The sequence below is a fragment of the Rhinopithecus roxellana genome, chromosome 17 (genome assembly GCF_007565055.1).
Source record: "Rhinopithecus roxellana isolate Shanxi Qingling chromosome 17, ASM756505v1, whole genome shotgun sequence".
Taxonomy (NCBI): Eukaryota; Metazoa; Chordata; class Mammalia; order Primates; family Cercopithecidae; genus Rhinopithecus; species Rhinopithecus roxellana.
Window position 1 is genome coordinate 106,671,598 of NC_044565.1, and position 27,530 is coordinate 106,699,127.

The 27,530-nt window shown below is 41.7% G+C and overlaps 1 protein-coding gene across 9 annotated transcripts in view; it reads left to right on the forward strand.

The window, feature by feature from the left end:
• LIMS1 (LIM zinc finger domain containing 1) overlaps window positions 1-27,530 on the forward strand; it is a 151,321-nt gene that overhangs the window by 37,650 nt on the left and 86,141 nt on the right. For 2 of the 9 annotated variants that reach the window (XM_010368734.2, XM_030921145.1), the window contains exon 1: window positions 17,951-18,075. The exons of 2 other annotated variants lie outside the window; for them this stretch is intronic. The gene's annotated coding sequence lies outside the window, so the exon portion shown is untranslated. Of the gene's footprint in view, window positions 1-17,950; window positions 18,268-27,530 lie in introns of those variants that run through there. 5 more of the 9 variants (XM_030921148.1, XM_030921147.1, XM_030921149.1 and 2 more) reach the window with 4 other exon arrangements.

Below are 27,530 nucleotides of genomic sequence, written 5' to 3' on the forward strand. Positions count from 1 at the left end.
CAGCCTCTAGGAGCTTTTAATAGCTAAATGAAGAAAAATTATATAGCTTTTGGGCTAATGTGGTAACATTTCTCAAAGTTGCTAAAACATTTCAAATGTCTGAATCTTCTGTTAAAATCTCTGGGCATTAATCAGTTATAGAAATCTTATTTGTATCTTTATTTCCTTTCCTCTCTGCATCAGATATTATTACATATACTGTTTATTGGGAGGGATGTAAATATCAGGAAGCTTAGATTGCAGTAGAGAAGACAGAATGTTTATAAATAGTGGTAAATAGTTATGATACCAGTGGTAATAGTAGTAATCATGAAACATAAGGTTGTCTTTCTAGATAACCTTTTGAGGTTATCTGGAGGGAAGAGAAAGATCTTTTTAAGGATGGAGAAACTGAGAGCTAAATATTATATAAATTTTACAGGTGTGGGTCTTCCACACATTATATCTAACATGTAAATAGCAAGAGGCTCCATGAAAGTGACGCTGTTGGTCATGTTAGTGTGAATAGTGATCGTGGATGTTTTGAGCCACAGTCCACTACTGTTCCCAGTGTGCTGAACATTCTCCTTGAGCTATCTGCAAACAGGAAATATACTTCTTTGAAAATAAACATGGGCGTACATAATTGCACCGAATCCATGTTACTCATCTAAATTGGTACAATAAAGTCTTTAAAAAATATTGTAATCCCAAACATTGGAATAGCATTTTATTGTGAACAAAGCAGTTTGTTATAACATATGACTAGTATGAAAGCTTACTAATGCTGTGATAGAAGTAGGAATGAGTGTTTTAGACAGTGCATCTTAAACATTTAATCTTTTCTTTCATTAAAGACTCTCACTTTTCAGTTTCTGACAATTTAGCACATAATTCTGTATGATAAGAAAATACAGAGGGGGACATGGGCTTCTGCTATTGAGGAAAGCTGTTTGATGTAGAGATGGGCACCTGAGAAACTGTCTTGAAATGTGTCTCATTGAGTCCCAGCTGCTCTTCCAGAGCTCAACTGGACCTGATAACAGCTGTCTCTAAGCCAGGAACCATGGGCCCTTATAATTTGAAAAGGATGGGTAAGGGGATGTTCTGTTGGAAAATATGCATGTAGTGTAGCAATGCCAAAACTGTAATAATATACATGAATGCATGTTGAGCTTATGTCTAAATACTGGTTGTATCATGAGTGGCCTATTATAAAGCCACTAGAAAAGTGCTTTTGAAAGAGGATTTGAGGGACTGGGCTTTTTTTTAATCATGGAATTTATATCCTAATCCTGACTTTGTATACGTATCTGTTGTGTCTTAGTGTTTTCCTCTCCCTTCCTTAAACTTCCTTTCATTGAAATATAATTTACATACAAGAAGCTACTTGTATTCCATTTTACAATATAAGTTCTGACCCATGATACTGTTACCACAGTCAAGAAAATGAGCATAACCCTTCGTAATCCTCCTCTCCCTTGTAATCCTCCTCTCCCTTGGTCTCTGGGACTCTTTAGCTTTTTTCTTTTTTTTTTTTTTCCGAAATGGAGTCTCACTCTGTTGCCCAAGCTGGAGTGCAGTGGTGCAGTCTCAGCTCACTGCAAGCTCCGCCTCCCAGATTCAAGTGATTCTCCTGCCTCAGCCTCCCGAGTATCTGGGATTACAGACAGGATTACCACGCCCAGCTAATTTTTTGTATTTTTAGTAGAGATAGGGTTTCACCATGTTGGCCAGGCGGGTCTTGAACTCCTGACCTTGTGATCCGCCTGCCTCGGCCTTCCAAAGTGCTGGGATTACAGGCGTGAGCCACTACGCCCAGCCTGACTCTTTTGCTCTTGATGTGTATAGGAAAACATTCTGAGAAACACTGTTTTAGAGAATTCTCTAACATTCTGGAACAGGCCGCTGAACCTGCCTCGCCACCCTTCTGTCATCGAGGTCTCTTTTGTCCTAGAACCCACATAAATTGCAGTTGTAAACTTGTAGTGTGTGCTAGCTTTGTTGCTGTTCCACAGCTTCCTGGGCCACATCAGACTGAGTATATGCTTGCCGGTGCTTCCCAAACTGGTGAAGAATGAGGATTTTAAGAAATAATTTCTAGTCTGTTGCTAAGTGATACTCTGTAAAAGACAATTAAAATGGGATACTAGAAAAATGAAATTTAAAAAGTCATATGAATACAGGTCCCAGTTTCTCTTTAGATTCAGCAGATATAAAATTTCTGTGTACATTGGTAAGTTTCTAAGTACTTATACTCAATTTCTGCACGGATTTTATTGCAGAGTGATTACAACATTTTGTGATTCATGAGCCACACTGAGCAACGCTGATTGGCAGTCCTGCTTCTCCCATTTTCTTTCTCCCCCCCGCACCCCCCGTCCCCACTGGGTACAGTGATCTTTTGGCCACGCTTTTAGAGTTTCCCACTTGGAATATTCTGCAGCTTTTGGCCAGTTATTTTGGCCTAAGAAATGAAAGGAAACTTAGAGTAGCTCCTGAATACTTAAGGATACACCAGCCAATGGGCAAAGCATTTTTATTTTTTATTTCTAGGTGATCCTCAAAACGACCCTGCAAAATAAGTGGTATTAGCCCCACTGCAGGGATGAATTACCTCACTTGTAATCATGTATTATTTAACAAATACTGCTGAATGCCTGGTAGAGACCGGGCGTGTGCTGGGCTCTGGGGATACAGCAGGAAGCAGAGCAGACAGAACTCTCCATCTTCATAGTGCTTACGTCCTTGTTGGGGATGGTGGAGACATATCATAAACAAAGCGTATGGCATATTAGATGGTGATCAACAGCGTGGAAGAATAAGCTAGAAAAGGGTGTAGGGTGCAGTAGGCAACGATTACACACTGAGGTTGGGTGGTCTTGGAAGTCTTCTCTGAGGTGACCTTGGGCCAAGATCAGGCTGAGGAAGAGAAGCAGTTGGAGCAGCAGAGGCGAGGTCCTGCAGTTTTGAGGAACTCACTGAGGTTAGGGACTCTTCTCACACCATTCAGCTAGGGAATGGCTGATAATAAATGTGACTTTTTCTATTATACTTTATAGTCTTTACTCACTCTCCATGCTCTTGGTTTAAAAGGTGCCTGGGTCCTCCTGCAAAAAAAAAAAAAAGTGGAAATCAGTTTGGGAATGGGAATGTGGAATTTATGTGTGGATTTTGCTTTTGATGATTAGGTCTGGATATTTTTCAAGGCTTTTAAATATATTTTTCCTAAGGATATGAAGTACATGAGTTTTGTAATGGAGTTTCCATTTTTAAGTGGATGAATTTTCTTTAGGGGACATGAAGAGCTACACAAGATCAGGGAAGGGGCTTTCAAAAGAGAAGAGATTAAAGCTTTGGGAAAAAGGCATTGTTTTTGTTTAAGCACTTTGAAGTTAAGGATGTGTTGGTTATTCCCTGCTTATGAATGACCTGGTGCTTAGAGACAGCTCTCCTCGTATTTGACAGCAGCGTTTCCTGGGGCCTTTTTCTCATCTGGCGGTGCTCTACTGCCCAAGACTTAACTTCTGCAAACTCTGAGAGCTCTGACCCAAACCCTTCACCCGAGGTCATGGCTGCTGAACCTCCCACTGCTTCTCCGCCTCCTCACCTCCTCCACCAGCCTTTAATTGGCTTAGAGAGGAGGAAGAGTAGGGGTGATGACTGTTTATAACTAGTACGTATTCTAGTCTCATTTGAGCTTGTACACTACATAACATTGGCAGGCAGGTATTACTATACCTATTTTACAGGTGAGAAATGTGAAGCTCACATATGTTAAATAATTTGTCCAAGGCCATCGGATTCCCGGTAAACCAGAGTAAACACTTGAACCAAACTCTTTGGTTTCCATGTCCCTGACTGCTGCTACCCTATCTCCTTTTTCAGCTACATTTTTTTTGATGAAGGAAGCTTTTGTGGGTTGGTCATGATTTTATTTATATGGAATTTACTATATGGCTTTTATGGAAAATGTGTTCCAGGGTTGGAAACGTGATAAAGATTCTGCTTCAGATTTTTGGTCGTTGACTTGGGGACTAAATATCGTTTTGATTTTTACAGTGCCTTGCTATTTTTTAGGTTGAAATTTAATAATTTGTGTAAGTGTGCTTCGAAATTTGGCAGGATACTCTTCTTACTTTTGAAGTATTACCTGCTGTTTCGCATTGTAGGTTGTATTTCTTAGTAACAAGCCTCAACACTCTTGGGGTTCTCAATCTTACAAATAACTTTTCTCACCCTTTTTTTTTCGTAGCTAGTTTGTTTAATCATTTGTAACTTCCCCTCCAAGGTTGCGGAGGATGGCGGTGGGGTTTTTCAGCCTGGGGTTATATGTTTTTTGATCCTCCTACAAACATAGTCACATGCTCGTTAGAATGTGAGCTAACCATTCTTCAAAAAAAATGCAAGAGTTAACCAGCGTGGCGTTGATGACTGTGAAACCTGAGTCCTCTCAGTTAACTGAAATAGTAGAGATTTGCTGCCCTTACGGATCACAGAGCTGCAGCCTAGCAGGTGCTGTTACTTCTTTGTTTAAAGCTGTGTTCGCCATCCAGATGTTTCTAGCTCTTCCTCTCTCTTTCATCAGAGAACATTCTTCTTGAAATGTAATGTAGAGGCCCTTTTGCTCTGGTGCATTTTCTTACTCTAAATTCCTGCATTTGTCACCCCTTAGTCACAGTCAGGCTATTGGGCTAAGTGGTCTGGGTGAACACTGATGTTAGAGGTGCAGGGTTTGCTGCAGCCCTCCTCTTGTTCTCCAGCTTCCTTTTAGGCACCGTTTATCTTTATTCTTGAAAGTATTTTATGCTTTGATTTGTAATAACTATTGCAGAAATCAGTCCTAAGTCATCAGGGTTGTTTAGTCTTTCTCCTTTTGTGCATTTGTGTGTGTGTGTGTGGTAGTATTCATTTTGGCTCTTTGGATGGCATGCGATACAGCATTTTTTATTTTGTAGCCAAAACCAAACCAAGAGGTTGCCAACAGGACAGAAAAAAGCAGCAAGATAATGTTAATAGGCACGTGTGCTTGCACCTGATCGGGAAGCAGGCACCTGGGGCCAGGATTTGAAGTCTTCTTTCTTTACCTGGGAGTAGGGAAGGGGCTGGTCTTCATGTCAGTGTTAGTCTGGAAGCAGTGACAGACTTATCAGTTACTAGGTTTTCTTACTCATTTTAGTACTGTTCTTGCTAAGGTTTTAGTATTTATGTATGTGAAAATAATTTTTTGAAGTCTTTAAGATCATCACCTTGACTGAACGAGAGGGAATAGGTATCAGGTTTTATTCATTCCTGTAAAAGGAATAGAATAGAACTTGTCAGAGTGGGTCTGGGTCAGTACCAGTTATGGGTCAACTCTGCAAGTTTTGTTTTGTTTTGTTTTGTTGAGACAGGGTCTCGCTGTATTTCTCAGGCTGGTCTTGATCCTGGGCTCAAGCGATCCTCCTGCCTCAGCCTTCTGAGTAGCTGGAATTAACAGGCATGCGCCTCACCAGCTAACAAGTTTTTGTTTTGTTTTGTTTTGTTTTTTGAGATGGAGTCTCGCTCTGTCGCCCAGGCTGAAGTGCAGTGGCATGATCTTGGCTCACTGCAACCTCCGCCTCCCGGGTTCAAGCGATTCTTCTGCCTCAGCCTCCCGAGTAGCCGGGATTACAGGCCCGTGCCGCCACACCCGGCTAATTTTTATATTTTTAGTAGAGACAGGGTTTCACCATATTGGCCAGGCTGGACTCGAACTCCTGACCTCATGATCTGCCTGCCTTGGCCTCCCAGAGTGCTGGGATTACAGGCGTGAGCCCCTGTGCCCGGCCACAAGTTAAAGTGCCCTTTAGAGTGAGCCTTCTGCCTCACATTGCAATGGCTAAGAAGCTAAGGGACTAAGTTCCCAGTTTCAAGAGGTTATATTCTAGTAGGGAAGAGTAAATAAGTCTCAATTTATCGTGATACACAGCAACATATGGTAAATATCCTACAAAGAGGTACAGAGCGATCAGGATTCAAGGACAGGGAGAACTCCCTGAGGTAGGAGGGAAAGTGCCAACAGGAGTTTCTGACCATCCCAAACAAGGATGCGCATGGCTGCCACAGCTTCACATTTCCTTATACCGTTGTTTGATCTTCACTAGTATGTCCAAATTCCTTGAAAATGGGTTTTAAACTTCCAGAAAACAGTACGATCTCAGAACTGTGAGTGTACTCAACATGTTTTATGATTGACCTTTTCTTGTGTCTCCCTTGAACCATAAGCTCATTTGAAATCAGTTAGCTGAGTCTTATTGCTATTGCCTGAGAAGCTAGCACAGTGCCTGCCTGACACACTGCTAAGTCAGTGCCCTTTTGAGTTACTCTCTGAGAATTCCCTTTCCCTCTCCCACTTCGTGAACCACAGCTAATATGGACTGACTTCCATGACGAACCTGGTAAGGCCTAGGCCTTTCTTGCTGCTTCTGCATTTAGTAGCGCTTTGCAAATGCTGCCTCTGCTGTGTCACAGAATATTGCAATCTGTTTTGTGTGTACATCGCAGTCTAGGAAGTTACTCCGGTTTCTGCCTTATTTATCCTTATGTGCCCCGTACCTATAGCAGTTAGTGATAGTCACTGGGTAAATATTCACTGAAATGAAAATGGAAGTTTTCAATGTATATGTATTTGTTTTCTGCTTACCCCTGTTTTAGTGGTACAAAGTGGGTAAGGGCAGGTTAACACTTGCATTTGCTCAAAAGTTAAGTTTTACAATAACTAAGTGTTTTTACTTTTTTTTTTTTTTTTTTGAGACGGAGTCTCGCTCTGTCGCCCAGGCTGGAGTGCAGTGGCCGGATCTCAGCTCACTGCAAGCTCCGCCTCCCGGGTTCACGCCATTCTCCTGCCTCAGCCTCCCGAGTAGCTGGGACTACAGGCGCCCGCCAGCTCGCCCGGCTAGTTTTTTGTATTTTTTAGTAGAGACAGGGTTTCACCGTGTTAGCCAGGATGGTCTCGATCTCCTGACCTCGTGATCCGCCCATCTCGGCCTCCCAAAGTGCTGGGATTACAGGCTTGAGCCACTGCGCCCGGCCGTGTTTTTACATTCTTAAAATGTATTTTATATTCTTAATAAACATGAATTTCTCTATATTGTAGTACTTTATTTTTTAAGTAAGAGAGGAAAAAGGTGCTTCAGATGTTCTTACAAGCTGTTTTAGCATTTCTGGGAACTTAATAAAATTTTCTGGCTCAGCAGTTAAAAAATGAAAATCTATTTTTTTCTGAGGAATAAAGTCTTGCCCATCTGTTCCCTCCTCTTACCGTGTGACTGTTAAATGCTGTTCTGAGATTGTATGTTTTGTTTTGTTTTCTTTTGTTTTGTGTTTTGAGACAGAGTCTTGTCTTGTTCTATTGCCCAGGCTGGAGTGCAGTGGTGCGGTCTCAGCTCACTGCAAACTCTGCCTCCCAAGTTCAAGTGATTCTCCTGCCTCAGCCTCCCGGATAGCTGGGATTATAGTTGCCCGCCATCACGCCTGGCTGATTTTTGTATTTTTTAGTAGAGACGGGGTTTCACCATCTTGGCCAGGCTGGTCTCGAACTCCTGACCTCATGATCCGCCCGCGTCAGCCTCCCAAAGTGCTGGGATTACATGCGTGAGCCACCGCGCCCAGCTTGTATGTTTTGATACTATAGAGAGGTATACAATAAAATTGTCAATTAGTCACCATTTCTAATTATGATTCATTTTATCATTAAATTATTTGTAAGAGCTTATTAGCATGTATATATGTAAAGATAAGTTTCATTTATTTTTAATCTGTACATCCATTCATATTTTGTTATACTCTCTTTAAATGCAAGCACTTATTTTGAAATTGTTTTAAATGTTATAGTATCTCCACCATATGAAGTAAGGAATATCTGTGCTTTCCTCCACCCCCCTTCTCTGAGATTACTGCAGCCAGAAGGTTAATGCCTTAGTTGAACTCTTAAAAGCATTTCAGTTATCATGAGCTTAAGAAATGTTTGTCTTGGTTCATGAAATGTAAATTTTTTTTTTTTTTTTTTTTTTTGAGACGGAGTCTTCCTCTGTCACCAAGGCCGGGATGGTCTCGGTCTCCTGACCTCGTGATCCGCCCACCTCGGCCTCCCAAATTGCTGGGATTACAGGCGTGAGCCACCGCTCCCGGCCATGAAATGTAAATAATTTTTAAATCTAGTTTACAAAGAAAAAATGATGATGTAGGGATATTCTTTTTTTGTTCCTCAATAATAAATTTAGTCTTAGCATCCTGGATTTATTATCCTGTATCACTTTTTGGTATGCATTCATGGAATTTTATAGGCACTTTCATGCCAAAGTGTTGTGTTTTCCAAAGTCCAATTTTTTTTAAACTGGTTTAACTAACATTCATTTTGAGATGATTCTGAATTTTGTAACAAAAACATCTTATGTTTGAATATTCACCTTTATTATTTTAAAAAAATCTATTCTGTAGCCCTGAGATTTGGACAAAATGGTAATTATGTTATTTTATGGTTATTAAAGCTGAATATAAAGAATTTTTATCGAACCAAGATGTCACAGCTCTTATAGTAAGTGGCATGATTAAGACTATAATTTTACTTGTAGTCAGTGTACCTTCTACCACTATATAATGTTTCCAAGCATATGAACTTATTACTAGTCTATATCTATGATTTTCAGTGATGTTAAATGTGTTTTTAAACATTTTATTGGCCAGGCGCGGTGGCTCACGCGTGTAATCCCAGCACTTTGGGAGGCCAAGGCGGGCGGATCACGAGGTCAGGAGATCGAGACCGTCCTGGCAAACACTATGAAACCCTGTCTCTATTAAAAATACAAAAAATTAGCCGGGCGTGGTGGCAGGCGCCTGTAGTTCCAGCTACTCTGGAGGCTGAGGCAGGAGAATGGCGTGAACCCGGGAGGCGGAGCTTGCAGTGAGCTGAGATCGCGCCACTGCACTCCAGCCTGGGTCACAGAGCGAGACTCTGTCTCAAAAAAAAAAAAAAAAAAAATTATTAATGTGTAAAATACAAGAGTGCAGAAATCTTAAATGCACAACTTAAGAATTTTCACAAAGCAAAAACATGGTCAAGTGATTTGGAGTATGAATTAATATTAAAATACAGTGAATTTAATAATAGATGTCTAGTGTCTCTTGATTCCAGAGAAATACATTTTTTTTAAACTTATGTTGCACTTCCCTTAATACTCATTTGAAATGTTTCTGATTTCCTCATTGCTCATTTGTTTGGCAGTATTCACAGCGAGCCTGCCCTCTGCCAGGCATGACTGGCATGGGGCACAGCTGTGAACAGGAATCATCACTTGTAACTTGAGGTCAGACTAAAGGACACAGGCAAATTCCTGTGGAGCAAGAGGGCCTTCCGGAGAACTTCCCAGAGGAAGCAACCTCTTGACCGAGTTCAAGCGTGAATGGGAATCATCCCAAGAAGAGTTTAGGGAGGAAGGCAAGAGGCACCAGGCCAGGAGGGCTGTTGACATGTGACAGGCAGACCTGCAGGGCTGCAGCCTGCAGCCTGTGCAGCGAGGGCTGGAGCTGGGGGATGGTGGGTGGGCAAGGACAGCCAGGTTCGTTTTTACTGGGACTGTAGTTTCCTTGATTATCAACAACAGGAATAGACTCGGGCAAACAGAAGCTTAAAAGAAATTTACTGGAAAAATAGAGGGGTTGCTCCCAGAATAGAAGAATGGGCTGACCTTACAGATCTCAGAGAAGGGCAAACAACTAGGGCTTTCCCGGCATCTCTGCAGAACTTTTGGGATTTCTCCATAGAGCAGTGCTCTGAGTTGACTTCCTATAATTGCAGGGTGTTAGTCTCTACTCAGAGATCTAGTCTTTGAGAAACAGAATCTGATTAACTTAGTTCAAGTCCATTGTCCAAATGGACCAGGACCAGTCATTGTGGCCAGAGGATAGGAACAAGCACCATGCCTGGTCAATCAAGGTAGATGACTGTTAGGTAGTCAGGACAACTAGATCTGTTACCTGGAAGAGAGAGTGGATGACATGGATACCCATGTGGATGACATGACCACCCAGAAGGCAGTGTTACGGTAGACCAGAGAAGAGGTGGTTTGGGAGCAGTGATTAGGAAAGAGTGGATGTTCAGAGACCAGTTAGAGGGCTGTTGCATTAATCCACATAAGAGGTGATGGTGCCAGAAGTAGGTGCAGCCTGTACAGATATAAAGTAGTAAATAGATTCAGAGACAGTTAAGAGGCAGAGAAAAAAGGACTTTGCAGCTGGACATTGGGAGGTGTGTGAGGATGATTAAGTTGTTGAAGATGACTCTCATGTTTCTGGCTTGGACTAGAACCATTGGGTGCATAGTGATCCCTTTTGCATGGAGGAGAGTTTCAGGAGGGGAATGGGGCTTTGATTCAGTACTGAGTTGGAGTATCTAAGCAGACCACATTTAATTTAAGAACACTTGGGTATGAACAACACCACCCCATTACTTGTGGGATTCCAGCTCAGCCATCAGGGCCCTCTCTAGCATTGTGGCCTCTGCCAAGGTTGTTCCTCTATTTTCGTGTCCCTGAGCTGCCAGAATCTTCTCACAGTATTGCCATGGAATTTGCAGCATGCTTTCTTCTGCTCCCCTACCTTAGACAGGTTTGGGTCTGAGTCGGTATTGGAATGAGTATTGTTAAAGGAAGTTAAAATGAAGACCAGGCCTGTAGAATCTCTGAGCACACAAAACCAGTTAGGCTTTATATGTTACCTCAGCCTTATTTAAATTGCAAACCTACGTAGAATGAGTAGAGTCATTTTGATAAATGTTTATGTTAGAAGTAAAACTTAGCCCCAGCCAGTCATAAGCTGCCAACTAGCATATGACTAAGTGACTAGGGGCTTTCCAACAAGGTACCTTTAACAAAAGGCAATTCTGTAATTTCAAATGAATCAAATAATTTATTTTGCTTCTGCGTTTCCCAGTAAATACTTGTCTCTGACGTTTTGTCATTGGGACACTGAAATTTTTTTGGTCTGGTGTTCCCCAGTTCATGAATTGCTTCTTACTTAAATAAACTCTTTAAAATTGTATTGTTCCTCAGATTTTTCCTTTACAGTAGCTTTCCCAAACTCAGAAAGGCCCCCAGACCTGAGGAGCTTTTAGGACTAAGTGCTGCTATTTAGGGCTCTTTCTTAGATGTTATTATGTTTAGAAGAGGCTTGCTATAGGCCGAGCATGGTGGCTCAATCATGCCTGTAATCCTAGAAGTTTGGGAGGCCGAGGCAGGCAGGTCACCGGAGGTCAGGAGTTCAAGACCAGCCTGACCAACATGGTGAAACTCCATCTCTACTAAAAATACAAAATTACCCAGGAGTGGTGGCGCATGCCTGTAATCCCAGCTACTAGGGAGTCTGAGGCAACAGAATTGCTTGAACCCAGGGGGCGGAGGTTGCAGTGAGCCAAGATTGCACCATTGCACTCCAGCCTAGGCAACAAGAGTAAAACTCCATCTCAATAAATAAATAAATAAATAAAGCTTGCTATATGATGACACTGTTTTCTTGACATAGAGCTTGAAAATATTTTCAGATTGGGGACTTCCTTGATTAAAATGTAAAGTTGAACAAAAAAACAAGAAAAACAAAAAATAAATAAAATAAAATAAAATGTAAAGTTGATAAATGAATTTAGTTACAGTGCTTTAATTTTAATAGTATTCAATGTTGTATAATATTAATGAGTTAAGCCAAACCCTGACAAGTGGTTCCCTTAGGTACTTTAGTGAGTACTTTTGGCATTAATGCTTACTGGCCTCAGAATCCTCAGTGGATCTGGAACTGTTCCCTGAGGAGCAAGTGGGAACTTGTGGGGCATTTTTAGTTTATTTCGATGGTTTGAGGGAAGGGGTACCATAGGCACTAAATGGATTAAGGCCAGAGATGCTGAATGTCATGAAGTATTCATCCACAGGACTTTGATGCTGGTTAAGAACATAAGAAAGAAAAACACCTTTGTATAACGAGGAACATAGAACCTAACTGTGTTTAGGTTGGTATCATCAGGTTTAGGGTTGGTATCTGTTTCAGATATCATCGGCTGGGCGCAGTGGCTCACACCTGTAATCCCAGCAGTTTTGGGAGGCCAAGGTGGGTGGATCACTTGAGTCCAGGAGTTCGAGACCAGCCTGGCCAACATGATGAAACCCCATTTCTACTAAAAATACAAAAATTTGCTAGGTGTGGTGGCACGCCCCTGCAGTCCCAGCTACTTGAGAGGCTAAGGTGGAAGGATCGTTTGAATCCAGGAAGCAGAGGTTGCAGTGAGCCAAGATCACACCACTGCCTGGGCAGCAGAACAAGATTTTGTCTCAAAAAAAAAAAAAAAAAAGATACCATCATGAAGTACTTTTCAACAGTTTCAATAAGCACTAAGTTTTCTGGGAATGCCATGAAATTATAAATTGAGTGAAGAATGAAATTTGCTTGGACTTTATGCTTTACTGACATTACCACCTATGAACATTTTGCCCTTAATTGTTCTTTTATATTCTATTTAGAAGCTCAAATCCTTTAAGACAATGTTTAGAATATATTAAAAAGGGGTGTGTTTTTGTTTTGTTTTGTTTTGTTTTGAGATGGAGTTTCATTCTTATTTCCCAGGCTGGAGTGCAGTGGCGCCATCTCGGCTTACTCCAACCTCCGCCTCCCGAGTTCAAGCGATTCTCCTGCCTCAGCCTCCTGAGTAGCTGGGATTACAGGTGCCTGCCACCACGCCCGACTAATGTTTGTATTTTGTTTTTAGTAGAGATGGGGGGGGGAAATCTCACCATGTTGGGCAGGCTGGTCTCGAACTCCTGACCTCAGACGATCTGCCCACCTAGACCTCCCAAAGTTCCGGGACCACAGATGTGAGCCACCACGCCTGGCCCAAAGGGTTTTGTTTTTAAATGAGAGATGGTTAGTAAACTAACGTTTTCGCAAGTGACATAGGGTATATACATAGAGATGAATATGATGAACATTTTGGGTTATAAATGACTTTCATAGCAAGGACCTATGAAAAGTATATAAAGGTGGAAACACTGATTCGCACTTGATAGATTGGGCAAATCAAGTTGGGTGAAATTATCCCAGATTTTTTTAAAGTCCTGGGAGGAAAAGATATGCAAGTATGTTGGGCATTGAACAAATTGTTTTTAAAAAAGTTCTATGTCCATTCAGAATATTCTGTGGAAAACATTTATCCTGCTATTTTGTTGCTGTTTCTCTTGTTTGTTTTTTGTTTTTTGTTTTTTCTTTTTTTGAGGAGTCTTACTCTGTTGCTCAGGCTGGAGTGCAGTGGTGTGATCTCGGCTCACTGCAACCTCTGACTCCCGGGTTCAAGGGATTCTCCTGCCTCAGCCTCCTGGGTAACTGGGATCACAGGCACCCAGCCACCACACCTGGCTGATTTTTGTATTTTTTAGTAAAGATGAGGTTTTACCATGTTGGCCAGGCTGATTCTGAACTCCTGACCTCAAGTGATCTGCTTGAGTAGGTAACTGGGTAACCTGGGTAACTGGGATCACAGGCACCCACCACCACACCTGGCTGATTTTTGTATTTTTTAGTAAAGATGAGGTTTTACCATGTTGGCCAGGCTGATTCTGAACTCCTGACCTCAAGTGATCTGCTTGTCTTGGCCTCCCAAAGTGCTGAGATTACAGGCGTGAACCACTGCACCTGGCTGTTATTGCTGTTTCTGTGTGAGACTAATAAAGGACAAAAAGAAGCATGGCAAGGGATGGATGGAAAAGGCTGGTTCTTCTCTCAGGGTTCCCAGACCATAGCTGGAGATAACACAGGGTTGTAGCTCCATCTGCTGGAGAGAAACAAACTCACTCTTGCATAGTCTATAAATAAAAGTGATCTCTCTACAATCATAGTGAGCCAGCCCGTGTTTGCTAAGCACTTGCTATGCACTATGTAACACTTTGTCAGGCTTAGGGTAACAGAGGAAAAACATAGACATGTTCCCTGTTCCCACCATGCTTAGCTCTGAGAGGCCTACTGCTGTCAAGAAGACTTGTTTTAGCTGGTGTGCTTATGTAGTCTAGGTTTCCTAGACTTTTCCTTGGGTGACTTTTAAAGCCATGTAACCTCATTCTGAGCTTCCTGTTCCTTATCAGAGGTAAGGAATAACAGGGCCCCTCCTATAGGCCTCAGTTTAGCTAAACTTTATTAAATATCTAGTGTGTCTATTAGGCAGAGGCCCAAGGAGCATAAAGATGAGTAGGAATCTAGTCCCTGCCCACCACGAGGTTAGAAACAGGAGCTCATAAAATGATCCTCACAGAGTGAATGAGAATGTATAACGGGATCCTTGAGGAGGAGTGCGGGATCCAGGCAGGAGAGTGGACTAGGAATGTATGGACAGGTTTTCTGAGTTGTTTGAGGAAGTGAGCATTAGCGAAGGGACGCCCTTCCCAGCCGAGGTCAACGTGAGCAGCGGCATGGAGATGAGGGCCTGTGTGGTGTGTGTATGCCCCTCTTAGGCTATGTTAAGTGAGCAGCAGGAAGTGTCCAGGGATGAGGGTTTGGGGACATAGATGGAGCCAGGTAGTAGGGCCTGACGCAGTAGGCTCACACTTGTAATCCCAGCATTTCGGGAGGCCAAGATAGGCGGATCACTTGAGGTCAGGAGTTCAAGACCAGCTTGGCAACATGGCGAAATCCTGTCTCTACCAAAAATACAAAAATTAGCCGAGCGTGGTGGCACACACCTGTTGTCCCGGCTACTTGGGAGGCTGAGGCAGGAAAATGACTTGAACCTAGGAAGTGAAGACTGCAGCAAGTTGAAATCGCTCCACTGCCCTCCAGCCTGGGCAACAGAGCACAACTCGGTCTCAAAAAAAAAAAAAAAAAAGATGGGGCCAGGTGATGTAGGGTTTCGTATGTTACCTTAAGGGATGCTGACTGTCCTCAGTGCAGTGGAGAGTTTAAGCAGGGTAATGATAGCAGGTTCCTTAGAGAGACCACTTGCTGGCTGTGTCTGTTGGATTTGATTGAAGGGGACCAGGCTGGAGACGGGGACTCTATCTAGGAGGCTGCGGCATGCCTGCTTGGATAATGTTGCCATGCCTGAGAGAGGGCACATTAAGAGGAAGAATTGGATTTAGGCATAGTGGGGAGGGAAGTTTATTTTAGGCATGGTGAGTTTGAGTTGCCTGTGACGATATCTGTATGGAGACATCAGCAGATAATTCGATGTATGATTGTGAAGTTTAAGAAGGTCCAGCCAGTGCCACTAACAGGGAGGAAGTAGTTGAGCCATGAGAAATGTTGAAGTCATCAGGGAGAATGTGCACAATGAGAGGAGCAAAAAACCAAGGTCAGGCTGGGAAGTAGCCATACCTACAGCCAGGCAGAGGCTCTTGCAAAGGAGATGGTGATGGGATGACTAGAGGGATAAAAGTACGATGGTCTGGAAGCCAAAGGAATAGAAAATTCTCAGAAAAGAATCATTTAAAAATGTCAAATGTAAGATAAGGACTGAAAAATGTCTTCTGGATTTGGCTTTTAAGAGCTGACTGTGACTGTAAGAGGTGTTTCCAGATTGCAGTAGGTTAATGAGTAAGTAAGAGTTGAGATAACTTTTAGAAAATGGTGTCTGAGGCCGGGCGTGGTAGCTCATCCCTGTAATCCCGGCACTTTAGGAGGCCCAGGCGGGCGGATCACGAGATCAGGAGATGGAGACCATCCTGGCTAACATGGTGAAACCCCGTCTCTACTAAAAATACAGAAAATTAGCCGGGCGTGGTAGAGGGCGCCTGTGGTCCCAGCTACTTGGGAGGCTGAGGCAGGAGAATGGCGTGAACCCGGGAGGCGGAGCTTGCAGTGAACTCAGATCCCGCTACTGCACTCCAGCCTGGGCAACAGAGCGAGACTCCGTCTCAAGAAAAAAAAAAAAAAAGAAGACGAAAAAGAAAATGGTGTCTGAAAAGAGGAGAGAGCTGTGGTGGTAGCTGGAGAGTGACTCAAGATAGACTCATTTTAATGTAGCAGAAACTGGAGCCTGTTTACAAAATCTTCATGGGAAAGAGCCCAAAAAGAAGGAAAGTGGCTGTCTGGATGTGAGTTTATGGACTGACATCAGACAGACCTTGTTGGGACTGAAGGCCTGAAGAGGTAAGCATATGGGTGGGAGGTAGTTGAAAGAGAACCTTCCAGATGATCTGTTTTCTTCATGAATAAGTGATAAGGTAATGCCTGCTGAGAGAAGAAAGGTCGATTATGGGAAGCCCCTCAAGCATAGTAAGTCCTTATGCAAGTGGTGCATATCTTCAAGAGGAGGGTTGGTGGGGGGCCCATTCATGAGTAGAGAAGTTAACAACATCCAGTCTGCCCAGGATGTTCTGCGGGGACACAGAAAAACATGCAGTTTCCTTCCTTTAGATTTTAACTGCAGCATCATGAGCTGCCTTCCTAGAGGGAATTTTGTATTTTGGGGCTGTAGCTCAGAAGACTTCCATTCTCTTTTCCCTCTCCCAAGAGAGATCGCAGCTGCTTCCCAGGGTTTATGTCCGTGATATAGGACTGTCGCTGCTGGGAATGGCGGAGGGAACTGCTTCCCACTCCAAAGCAGCCTTTTCACTTCCAGCTTCCATCTGCCTTCCACTCCCACCTCCCAAAATAAAGTAAATAAATCAAAGCCAGAAAAAACATTCTGGCTGGAATTTTGTTAGATTCAGTATTGTGTGAGAGCTCCCAAACTAGCTCTGATGGTTGGACTTCAGAATAAAGGTGAAGCCTGTGAGATTCTCCCAGGAGTGCTGGGCAGAACCCTGAGTTTTAGAACTCCCTCTGCCTTTAGCTTGTCTTGGATGTGCTCTTCCACTCTTTTGAAAAGCTCTAAACCCTTCCCTGCAAATAGTCACCTGCCAGGGTACCCTCAGGTTATATAGCTTGTCACCAGCTCTAAAAGGGGCTAGTACCCAGTCTCAGTGTTGGATAACAAGCAAACGTGATGAGTTGTTTTCTTGAGATTTTTGTGTGTGTGTTTGGTTTGTTTTGTTGTGGTGGTATGTTTGTTTTTGTTTTTGCTTTTTAGAGACAGGGTCTCCCTGTGTTGCCTAGTCTGGTCCTGAACTCCTGGGCTCAAGTGATCTCCCACTTCGGCCTCGGAAAGCACTGATATTACAGGCAGGTGTAAGCCACTGCACCTGGCCATTTTCTTGTTTTTAAAGATTAACCTCAGGCCCTAATTATGTTATCATCCTGGAAATGCCGTCATCCTAAAAAATGATTCCTCTATAATAAAGAAATTGGGTAAAGGAGCTTTCTTACTGTATTTTCAGTGAATCCAGGCAAGGACACCTTCATTCATGGAAGGGGAAGGCTGAATTAATTGCTCTCAAGTTCTTTCTTAGCTTAAACTAAAGATCCCCTTATTCTTCAGTGGAAACTTGGCACTGAGGAGTCCCAGGAGGTGACTCAGTCGGATATGTGAGGCCTTGGCACCACTGGCCTTGCTTCTTCTCTGCACTGTGTTTGTCAGGGATATCTGGGACAGAAAAGAATTTCCGCTGCTGGGCAGCCAGAGCCTGGCATGCCCGTCTCTAAGCTGGCCTGCGCCTTGCCACCGGAAGATGTAATGTAGAGTAGCTGCTTGACCCCAAAGCAGCATTCAGAGGGCACATAAAGAAGCTCCGTTAATTCAAACATGTAGGTATTACAGAGATCCAGAGGGCCAGAGGCCGTCATTTTTTTAAAGTAACCTCTTTCTATGCTGATCAGTTATTCATTTTTCTAAATATTTGTCTGCATGTTATATGTGCTTTCAGTAAGTTTTTGGATGAATTTCTTAACTTCATAAAGTATATAAAACAACTTAGCAGGATATGAGTTATGACATTTAGGGGTGTTGTCCTGTTGCTTCAGAACAGTGGGGTTATCGTGTAATACACCATGTCACATGATTTGACTAAATACAGGAAAAAAAAAAAACCCTGAACTTGGTTTCATTGGCTCAAATATAGTTCAAGACAACGGAGACAAAGCTAAGATGAGGAAGTTCTATACAGTTTAGGAAATAGGGGCTTTCAAAGATAATTCGCAGTGATGTGAAACTGGCCTCCCAAGCCCTGCTAAGTAAGTTAAATAAGAGTAGGAACCAGGAGGGAGGTTCTTTACTCTTGAACTAAGAGAAGGGGAGCTGGAGGTGCCTCAGGTAGAGTGCGTAGGTTTGCAGAACTAGGTCTGTGTGTGTAAAGTGACTAAGGCGGGGGAGTGGAAGTTTAAGAGAAGAAATGGACCTGATCGCCTAAATCAGCCAAACACAGGGTATTGTTGTATTTCTGGATTTGTTTTCCTTATGACCTATCTTTCTCAGTTATTTAAGAAGCAAATCTAAAGGATATTTGTTGAAACTCTCTATGCAGAAAGGGTGCTGGGTGAGTTGTAGTAACCTTTAGCCATGCTGATTAAAATTTCCTCCCTGCTGCAGAGGTTATGATTGTGGTTCTTTTATCTTGTAGATGTATATTTAATTATTGAAATATGTGAAAACTTTATATTTTATTGGTTTGAAAGTAGGGTGAGTGTGGAAGGGAAACTATGCCTTTTGTTTGCAAAGAAAAATGTAAAAACAATTGATAAACAGTATTTAGTGTCATATGGTTTATGTCCTGCAGAACCTTCTATAAGAGACTTTAGCTTTTGGCATTTTATTACATTAATTTTTTGAAACATTATTTCTGCTGCCTAGAATCTTTGGTGGGGAAATGTACTATTTAACAATATGTTTAGTGAACTTTTGTCCTGTCATGGTAAGAAGAAAGCAGCTATAACTAAATAAGGAGTTACTCTTATTCATTAACTTGTAAAACTCTAGTTTTTTTTTAAAAAAAAAAAAAAAAAAGAAAGAAAGAAAGAAAAATCTGCTAAACTGCTGGTCATTTTTTTTAAAGTTTTGTTTTTAATTGACACATATTTATGGAGTACAGTATGATGTTTTGGTCCATATGTACATTGTACAGTGATCAAAGCAGGGTAATTAGCCTATCAATCATCTCAAATATCACTTTTTTGTGGTAACAACACTTAAAATCCTCTTGAGGTATTTTGAGATATACAATACAGTATTATTAATTATAATCACCTTGCTGTACAATAGATCACCAGAACTTACTCTTTCTATCTAATTTTGTACCCGTTGACAAACTCTTAGTTTCATTGATTCTGTTGTTTTTCTAGTCTCTTTTTCAATTATTTCTGTTCTGATATTTGTTATTTCCTTCCTTCTGCTGACATTGGGCCTAGTTTGTTATTTTTCTAGTTCCTTGAGGTGTAATGTTAGGCTGTTATTTGAGATCTTTCTTTTTTGATGTCTATTGCTGTAAACTTCCCTGTTAGCTCTAACTTTTGCTGCATCCCATAAGTTTTAGTATGTTGTGTTTCCATCTTAGTTTGTCACAAGGTATTTTTATATTTTTCCTTTATTTTCTTTAATTTCCCCTTTAATTTTTTCTTTGACTCGATAGTTGTTTAGGAGTGTATTGTTTAATTTCCACATATTTGTTAATTTTCCATGTCCTCCTGTTACTGTAGAAACTATTCTAGTCTCATACCATTGTGATCAGAAAAGATACCTGATATAATTTCACGCTTCTTGACCTGTCCTGGAGAATGTTTCATGTGCACTTGAGAAGAATATGTATTCTGTTGCTGTTGGGTGGAATTTCCCCTGCAGGCCTCTCTTAAAGGAACTCTAATGCCTCAGACCTACATTTGGAAAATATTTATTAAGGGGTGATTATTTACCCACAAAAGAATCTTTTACTTTACTACATGACTTGCCCTATACAGTGGACTTCCTATAGATTTAAATGTATTTGCAAAAGCATTGATTTTACAGTTAACCTTCAAGAACATTAAGAGTGATACCGATTGCGTGTGTAAGGGAGTCTCTTATGTAGATGTATGTTGTTGTGTGTATGTACACGTGTATATGTGTACATTCACATACGTAGTCAGGAAATAAGGAATAGTTACAATGAACAGGAGAACACAAGTATTTTTCATGGATAAGAAAACGTTGAAAAGAGGATGATCATTTTAATTTAGTCTTTCAGTTGATAAAAAGGGTACATGCTTTTTAGTTTGCAAACAAGGCAGCACTGCATAGCTGATAGAATGAAAATAGGATAAAATATTCTTAATGAACATAAACACTTGGTGGTGTTTTTAAAAATATACAAAAATAACTAAACATCAAGCCATCGCAGGTTGTGTCAAGATTTTGAGACTAACCAAAAAACGGGGAACCCCCTGTAAGTCTAAGAGATGGCACCATGGAGGTAGTGACTTTTGAGTTGGGCTTTGAAGAATTTGACAAATGATGGAAAAGAGTGTTGTTCTAGGCAGAGTTGGCAACAGCTTGAGCAAAGGTTTGCAGGTTGATGTTACTTTCTGTTCAGAATCCTCCACTGCCTTTCCATCTCACTTAGAGTAAAATCCAGTTTTTATTCTGCGCTGCAAGTGCTTTCTGGATCTACCCCCTGCCCTATTCCTTTCTGTGCTATGTTTTCCGCATTAGCCTGGAAGATACATTAAAGCAGGGGCTTTGTTTCCTCTTGTTAACCTCTGTATTCCCAGTGCCCAGAGCAGTAAGTGCTCAATAAATAAATGTTGAATGAATGAAAGAAATTCAAAAATTATCGACTGTGCTGGAATGTTTGAAGGATAAGAATGGCAGGGAGGGAGGGTGTATGTGGATTATTGGTTTTGAGGGCAGTGTAAAGTTTGGGTACATTAGGGAAGCATCTATGATGTTGCAGTGAAGTGTTTGCTAATATTACAGTGTAGAGAATGGATTAGAAGGACTAAAGAGCAAGATAGCAATACCATACGAAAGGATGTGTCAGTGGGTCCTTCATTCAGTGAACATTTGAGTGGTTTCCCCATGCTAAGCACTGTGTTAGGTTCTGGGGGACACAAAGGTGACTGAGAAATGGTTTCCATGGGTAGTGCCAGATGTGTGAACATCTTGTAGCAAAGGACTGAGCAAATGATGTGGTAGGGCCTGAACCTGGGCCTTGTCAGAGGCGTGGGAAGGAGTCTGAAGTCTCATTGGTAGTTTCTTGATGTCAGTAGTTCCGAGAGTTCCCAGAAAAAAAGAGGAAGCCTTCAGTGAAACTTTTTTTTTTTTTTAATTGATTGATTGACAAGGTCTTGCTCTGTCACCCAGGCTAGAGTGCAGTGGCACGATCATGGCTCACTGTAGCCCTGACCTCCTGGGCTCAAGAGATTCTTCTGCTCCAGCCTCCCAAATAACTGTGATTACAAGCACGTACCACCATGCCTGGCTAATTTTTTAAATTTTTGTAAAAACAGTCTCGCTGTGTTGCCCAGGCTTGTCTTGAACTCGTGGCCTCAAGAGATCTTCTTGCCTTGGCCTCTCAAAATGCTGAGATTATAGACTTGAGCCACCATGCTTGGCCCTTTAAGGGAACTTTTAAAAATGTTTTTAGTTTTTTTTTTTTTTTTTGAGACAGAGTCTTGCTGACATCCAGGCTGGAGTGCAGTGGTGCGATCTCAGCTCACTGCAACCTCCGCCTCGCAAGTTCAAGTGATTCTCCTGTCTCAGCCTCCCGAGTAGCTGGAATTACAGGCATGCACCACCACGCCCGGCTAATTTTTGTATTTTTGGTAGAGATGAGGTTTCACCATGTTGACCAGGCTGCTCTTGAACTCCTGACCTCAGGTGATCCACCTACCTCGGCCTCCCAAAGTGCTGGGATTACAGGCGTGAGCCACCACGCCCAGCCTAGTTTTATTTTTTTAATACAGGGACTTACAGTGATTTTAAATTGCATCTTCCCCAAAAGTTAGCAATATATTGATTGACCCATTAGTTCCAGGAGAAAGAGGTATACAGGAGCAGTGTTTTAGCTCCGAGTCAGCATGTCACTTCTGGGGCACAGTTTGTCAGAATAGTTACAGGATGAAATAGTTACAGAATAGTTACAGGATGTCCTGTAGAGTGCTTGATTAAAATAAGTGAAGTGGCAGGTGGGGAGGTATTTTATTTATTTATTTATTTATTTATTTAATTTATTTATTTTGAGACGGAGTCTTGCACTGTTGCCCAGTGGTGCGATCTCAGCTCACTGCAAGCTTCGCTTCCTGGGTTCATGCCATTCTCCTGCCTCAGCCTCCCAAGTAGCTGGGACTACAGACATGAGCCACCACCCCCAGCTAATTTTTTGTATTTTTAGTAAAGACAGGGTTTCACCATGTTAGCCAGAATGTTCTCCATCTCCTGACGTTGTGGTCCACCTGCCTCGGCCTCCCAAAGTGCTGGGATTACAGGTGAGAGCCACCGCACCTGTCTGTGGGGAGGTCTTTTATACCCCAAATGTTGCCACAAATGTATGGTAATATTGTTGGGAGAAAAGGATACTTTATCAGCCCAGATGGGACATATAGAATCTAAAAAATTGAAAAATAACTTTTACCAATTTTTGTGTGTGGGAGGGGGTGTGTGGAGAAGAGACAGAGATTCCCTTATAGGGCTTTAAAATGTACTACGCTAAAAGAAAGTTTGTTTGCAGCCTGGGAAGACATTTAAACTACCTAGTTCTTTGGGTTCAGCTGCTTATGGTCTTTCTTGTCACTTATTTAACAGTTTCAGACCATAAGGAGCATATGGTTTTGTCACTTGTTCCTTATTCATTGAGCCTGTTTATCCTTGAAATACTGTGGTGTAAGCTGAAAGACCACTGGTTTAAATTTTACTTCTGCCATTTGTGTGATTTTGAACAAATTGTTTAATACCTGAGTTGCATATTCCTCATCTGTAAATGTCAATAGTATTTAATCTGTGAGTAGTGTATGTAAAAGGATCCTAGCTTGATATTTGGTGGGATCTAGGTGGCCAACAAATGTTCTCCTTTTTATTGTATTAGTGGTAAAATGTGTATAACATTCACCTGTGAAGGACACTTGGGTTGGTTCCATACCTTGGATATTGTGAATAATGCTGCTGTAAATATGCATGTACACATACCTGTTTGCATCCTTGTTTTCAGTGCTTTTGGATATATACCCAGAACTGGGATTGCTGGGTAATATGGTAATTCTATGTTTAATTTTTTGAGGGACTTCCAATCATTCTCTGCCTTTGTTTTTTGGTTTACTCTGCATCATTTATGCATATCTCCTTTAGGATCCAAAATTGCTAGAGGTCAGGGTTGAAAGCAGCCAAATTCACTTTAGTGCCTGGTAGTCTCATGGTTTGTCTCCACTTCCAAACATGTCCAAACCTTGTCCAAGCCTCCCACTGTCTGACTTCTACTGTGAAAAAAGCCGTTCTTCTCTTTCTTTTGCTTTTTTCTTAAATCTTCTCCCCTTCGATTGCCTTTTCTTTCCCTCACTAATTCTTTCCTTCTCACCTCCTGCCTTCTATAAAGGAATGCTGGGGAAAAGGTCTTGCAGGGGTTACTTCTCCATCCCCACTCTCAGGCCTACCCAGACCTGGAGTTGCTGTCTTTGTGAAAAGGGACATAGAAGCAGAATGACATCTAGATGCTAGATAACATCAATTCACAATAAACTGTAAGCCAGACTTTCAGAAAAATTAGCACCTGTATAATACTAAAAAATGCCAAGTATTTGGGAAAGGTTGGGTGGGGAATGAAAAAATAGTATCATCCATGGGAGTAATTCAACTGTCAGGGCTGCCAGCCTAGCATGCTGCTAGCAACAGCTGGGAAGAAATCATAAAGTGAATTTTCCACAGACACACCAGCCAGAAATAAACACCAGAGTGCCAAGTCAGATGTGATTTCTTAGTCATAAAAGGTACTTTTCATTCCTGTAATCCTGATTGGCCTGGTCAATAATTAGAAGTCAACATTCAGTTTTATTTTACTTATTTCTAGGACCATTATAGAATCCTTCAGTCATTACATATCTGGTGAGACCTTAGTGGTAAGTAAAGGATATCCATGCACTTGAGGGGAAGGAAGTGTTCATACATGAAATAGCTAGAATAGTAACAAAGCTCCCTTTAAATTCAGGCAGTAGCAATGAGCTACTGGTAACAGCCCTAAGGAGGAAATGAGCAGCAGCCAGAATTTTGAGACTAATTTTAATAATTTATTAATGAATGGACCAGCAGAGAAGAGGTGGGAAGGATATGGTCGACAAGTGGTAGGAATGAAGAATTCAGCTGTGGGGCTTAGAAAGTTCACCACACACGCCTGCCCTGTAAGTTACGGTGAATTCTGTGGAAGTGATTAGAGTGGAGAAGGAACAAAGAGGGTTGGAATCCAGACGTTCCATGACTAACCCCAAGATGACTAAACTGAATGCACCCACAGAAAGGGAAGTGACATTTACTGAGAACACATTTTATGTTGCTGCATGCTTAAAATGCTTTCTTTGTGTTCTCAGTCCTTACCAGTCTGTGAGGGGGGTTTATTTTGTCTACATTACAGATGAAGAATCTCACCTGCAAATGAAGAAAGTTGCCTGGCCGATAAGAGATCGTTCGAAATGAAAGGATTTCAGGGTTTCTTTCTACTGAGCTTATTCAATAAGTAGGGCTTATTATACTATCTAGAATGGTGCTATCCTATAGAAATATAATGTGAACCCCATGTGTAGTTTAAGATTTTCTAGTAGCCATTTAAAACAGGCAAAAAGAGATAGGTAAGATTAATTTTAGTAGTATGTTTAATTTAACCCAGTATATCAAACTGTCATGTCCAAGCTATATACATATCATGTCATCAGCATTTTAAAATTACCGAGAGAATCCAGTGTGTACTTTAAAGTCCATCTGAATTCAGACTAGCCACATTTCAAGTTGCTGCATGTGACTACTGGCTACCAAAGTGGACAGCATAGCTCTAAAAAAATGGTAGAGAGACTCATCCTAAAAAAATTAAAGGTAGAGGCCCTGCTTTGAAGCCATTGAGAGGAATTATGGTGGGGAAGGAAAGCAGCTTCACCTGGGGTGGAAAGCTCTGTGGAAGGAAGGTACCATACATAAAAGCAGGGCTGCTCTTGAAAGAATGTGACCATATCATGCGAGGACATTACTGACTGAAGGGCTATTTATGGAAGGCAGTAAGGTTATACCAGCCTTTATCACCACTGCCAGTCATGACCACAGGAAGGCTCTGTGGTGTTGACTGCTAGATGCTGAACTGTATTTGGGCGGAGTTGCAAGGATGCTGTATCTTGGCAAATCTACTAACCATTAGGAGGGGAAACCACAGCCTTTAATGTATGTGTGGATGTCATTCCCAAAGAATCTATTCTTCCAGTGCCTTTTTCAGATGAGGAGGTGTGATGTGTGCTTGAGGAAGTAAGCATGAACAAACTACCTTATATGGGAATTCCCAGACCTCAACTCCACCCAGACCAAGATAAATGGTTTCAGACTGCTATTCCAGCAAAACAGGGACCATCCTATGTTTATAATATTCAGTCATTTCTTCCATACTTTCTTACTTTAAAAAATATTATTGAAATGTCCGCTTGGTCTTCTTTCTTCTTGTGATTCTGCCCACGTTGTTGTCTTTGTCCCACTTGGTTGTTTGTCCCATTATACTTGGTTTATTTTGTTGTTGCTGCTGTTTTGTAGTCAACTATGTACTAGGAATTAGTGTATCCCCCAGGTCCTGTTCTTGGCTCTCAGCTATGGGACTTTAATTCTTTTCCTTCATTTAAAAAATGAAAAGGATTAGAATTAGTCCTTTGTAATCTTTTGGGGCCCTCATTTTGCAGCTCGTTTGGAGCCTCCTTTTTTTATTGTGGTAAAAAACACATAAAATCTACCATCTTAATCATTTTTAAACTCGACAGTTCAACAGTGTTAAGTACACAAGAAGTTGCTACTTATAATAAAATGTCAAATAAGATCTAGAGGCTTGAGGAGAACCTGAGGTTGTCTGTGGAGGGTGGAAGGCTTATGCTGGAGTGGCTCTCTGAGAGCGAAGAACAGGAGTGAGGGACGATCTCCTAGTATTCACTTGCAGAAGTAACTTAAAACTGCTAAAAGGATGTGTGTCAGGGCTTTGGCATTCTGCCCAGACATAGAAAGACTTGATACTGTTTTGACTTCCTGTGTCCCAGTAGCTATTCAGCAGCCAACATTTGTATAGTATTTTATCTTTCTCAGCTTATTTTTAATTAACAATAATTAATACTCTTAGTATTAATACAAATCAATTTGTAATTCTTACAAAAGTGTGAGATAAATGAGCATGTGCTGTCTTTAATTTACAAAGGAGGAAATGAAAGGGTTTGAGGAAGATGAGCTGTAGGTCACGCTGTAGCTGTGGAAGGGGCAGAAAAGCCAGAGAGTGGCTCAGGAGTCTGGTGATATATATGATGACAACATTTTAAAAATAAGAGGTGGGGAAAATCACTTTTTGGAATATTAACATAAATGTAAAATGATACACAGAACACTTCAATGGAATTCAGTTAGGTTTCAGATTTTACATTCCCCATTAGGGGTGTATGTAAAGAAAGGGCATGTTGGCCAGGCGTAGTGGTTCACGCCTGTAATCCCAGCACTTTGGGAAGCTGAGACGGGCAGATCACCTGAGGTCAGGAGTTTGAGACCAGCCTGACCAACATGGAGAAACCTCATCTCTACTAACAATACAAAATTAGCCAGGCGTGGTGGCGCATGCCTGTAATCCCTGCTACTCAGGAGGCTGAGGCAGGAGAATCGCTTGAACCTGGGAGGCAGAGGTTGCGGTGAGCCGAGATTGCGCCATTGCACAGCCTGGGCAACGAGAGCGAAACTCCATCTCTAAAAAAAAAGGGCATGTTGAGGAAATAGGAGCTTGAAGTACTTGCGATGGTTCATTAATTTCCCTACGAAACACCTTTTTTTTTTTTTTTTAAAGACAGAATCTTGCTCTGTTGCTGGAGTGCAATGGCATGATCTTGGCTCACTGCAGCCTCCACCTCCTGGGTTCAAGCGATTCTCCTGCCTCAGCCTCCTGAGAAGCTGAGATTACAGGCACGTGCCACCACACACAGCTAATTTTTGTGTTTTTATTAGAAGCGGAGTTTCTCCTTGTTGGCCAGTCTGGTCTCGAACTCCTGACCTCAGGTGATCCACCCGCCTCAGCCTCCGAAAGTGCTGGGATTATAGGCATGAGCCACTGTGCTTGGTCAAAACATCTTAATTGGACCTTTTTTAAATTCACAGACCACTTTGAGACTCTAACACTTACGACCTTCATAGAAAAAAATACACAAAGGCACATGCATAGAAAATTTTTGTGTAACTTCAAGGAATTCATGCCCCCAGTCCCGCCACAGCAACACATGATTGTAATGATGATTGCATTTCTGAAGACTTTTTTAAAGCCTTTTTTTGGTTAGGAGAGTTAAAATGTTGTGAAATCTTGATAATTGAATAAGCAGCAAATTCACTAGCAGTCACTAGAGGGTGATGTTTTCTAGCATACAACATCAAGTTCTTTCTGGCAGGTTGCCATTGTAGGTTCCTGTGTATGTGCTTGCTTGTGTGTATGTCTGTGTCTGTGTGTGAGAGAGACCGAGGCACACACACA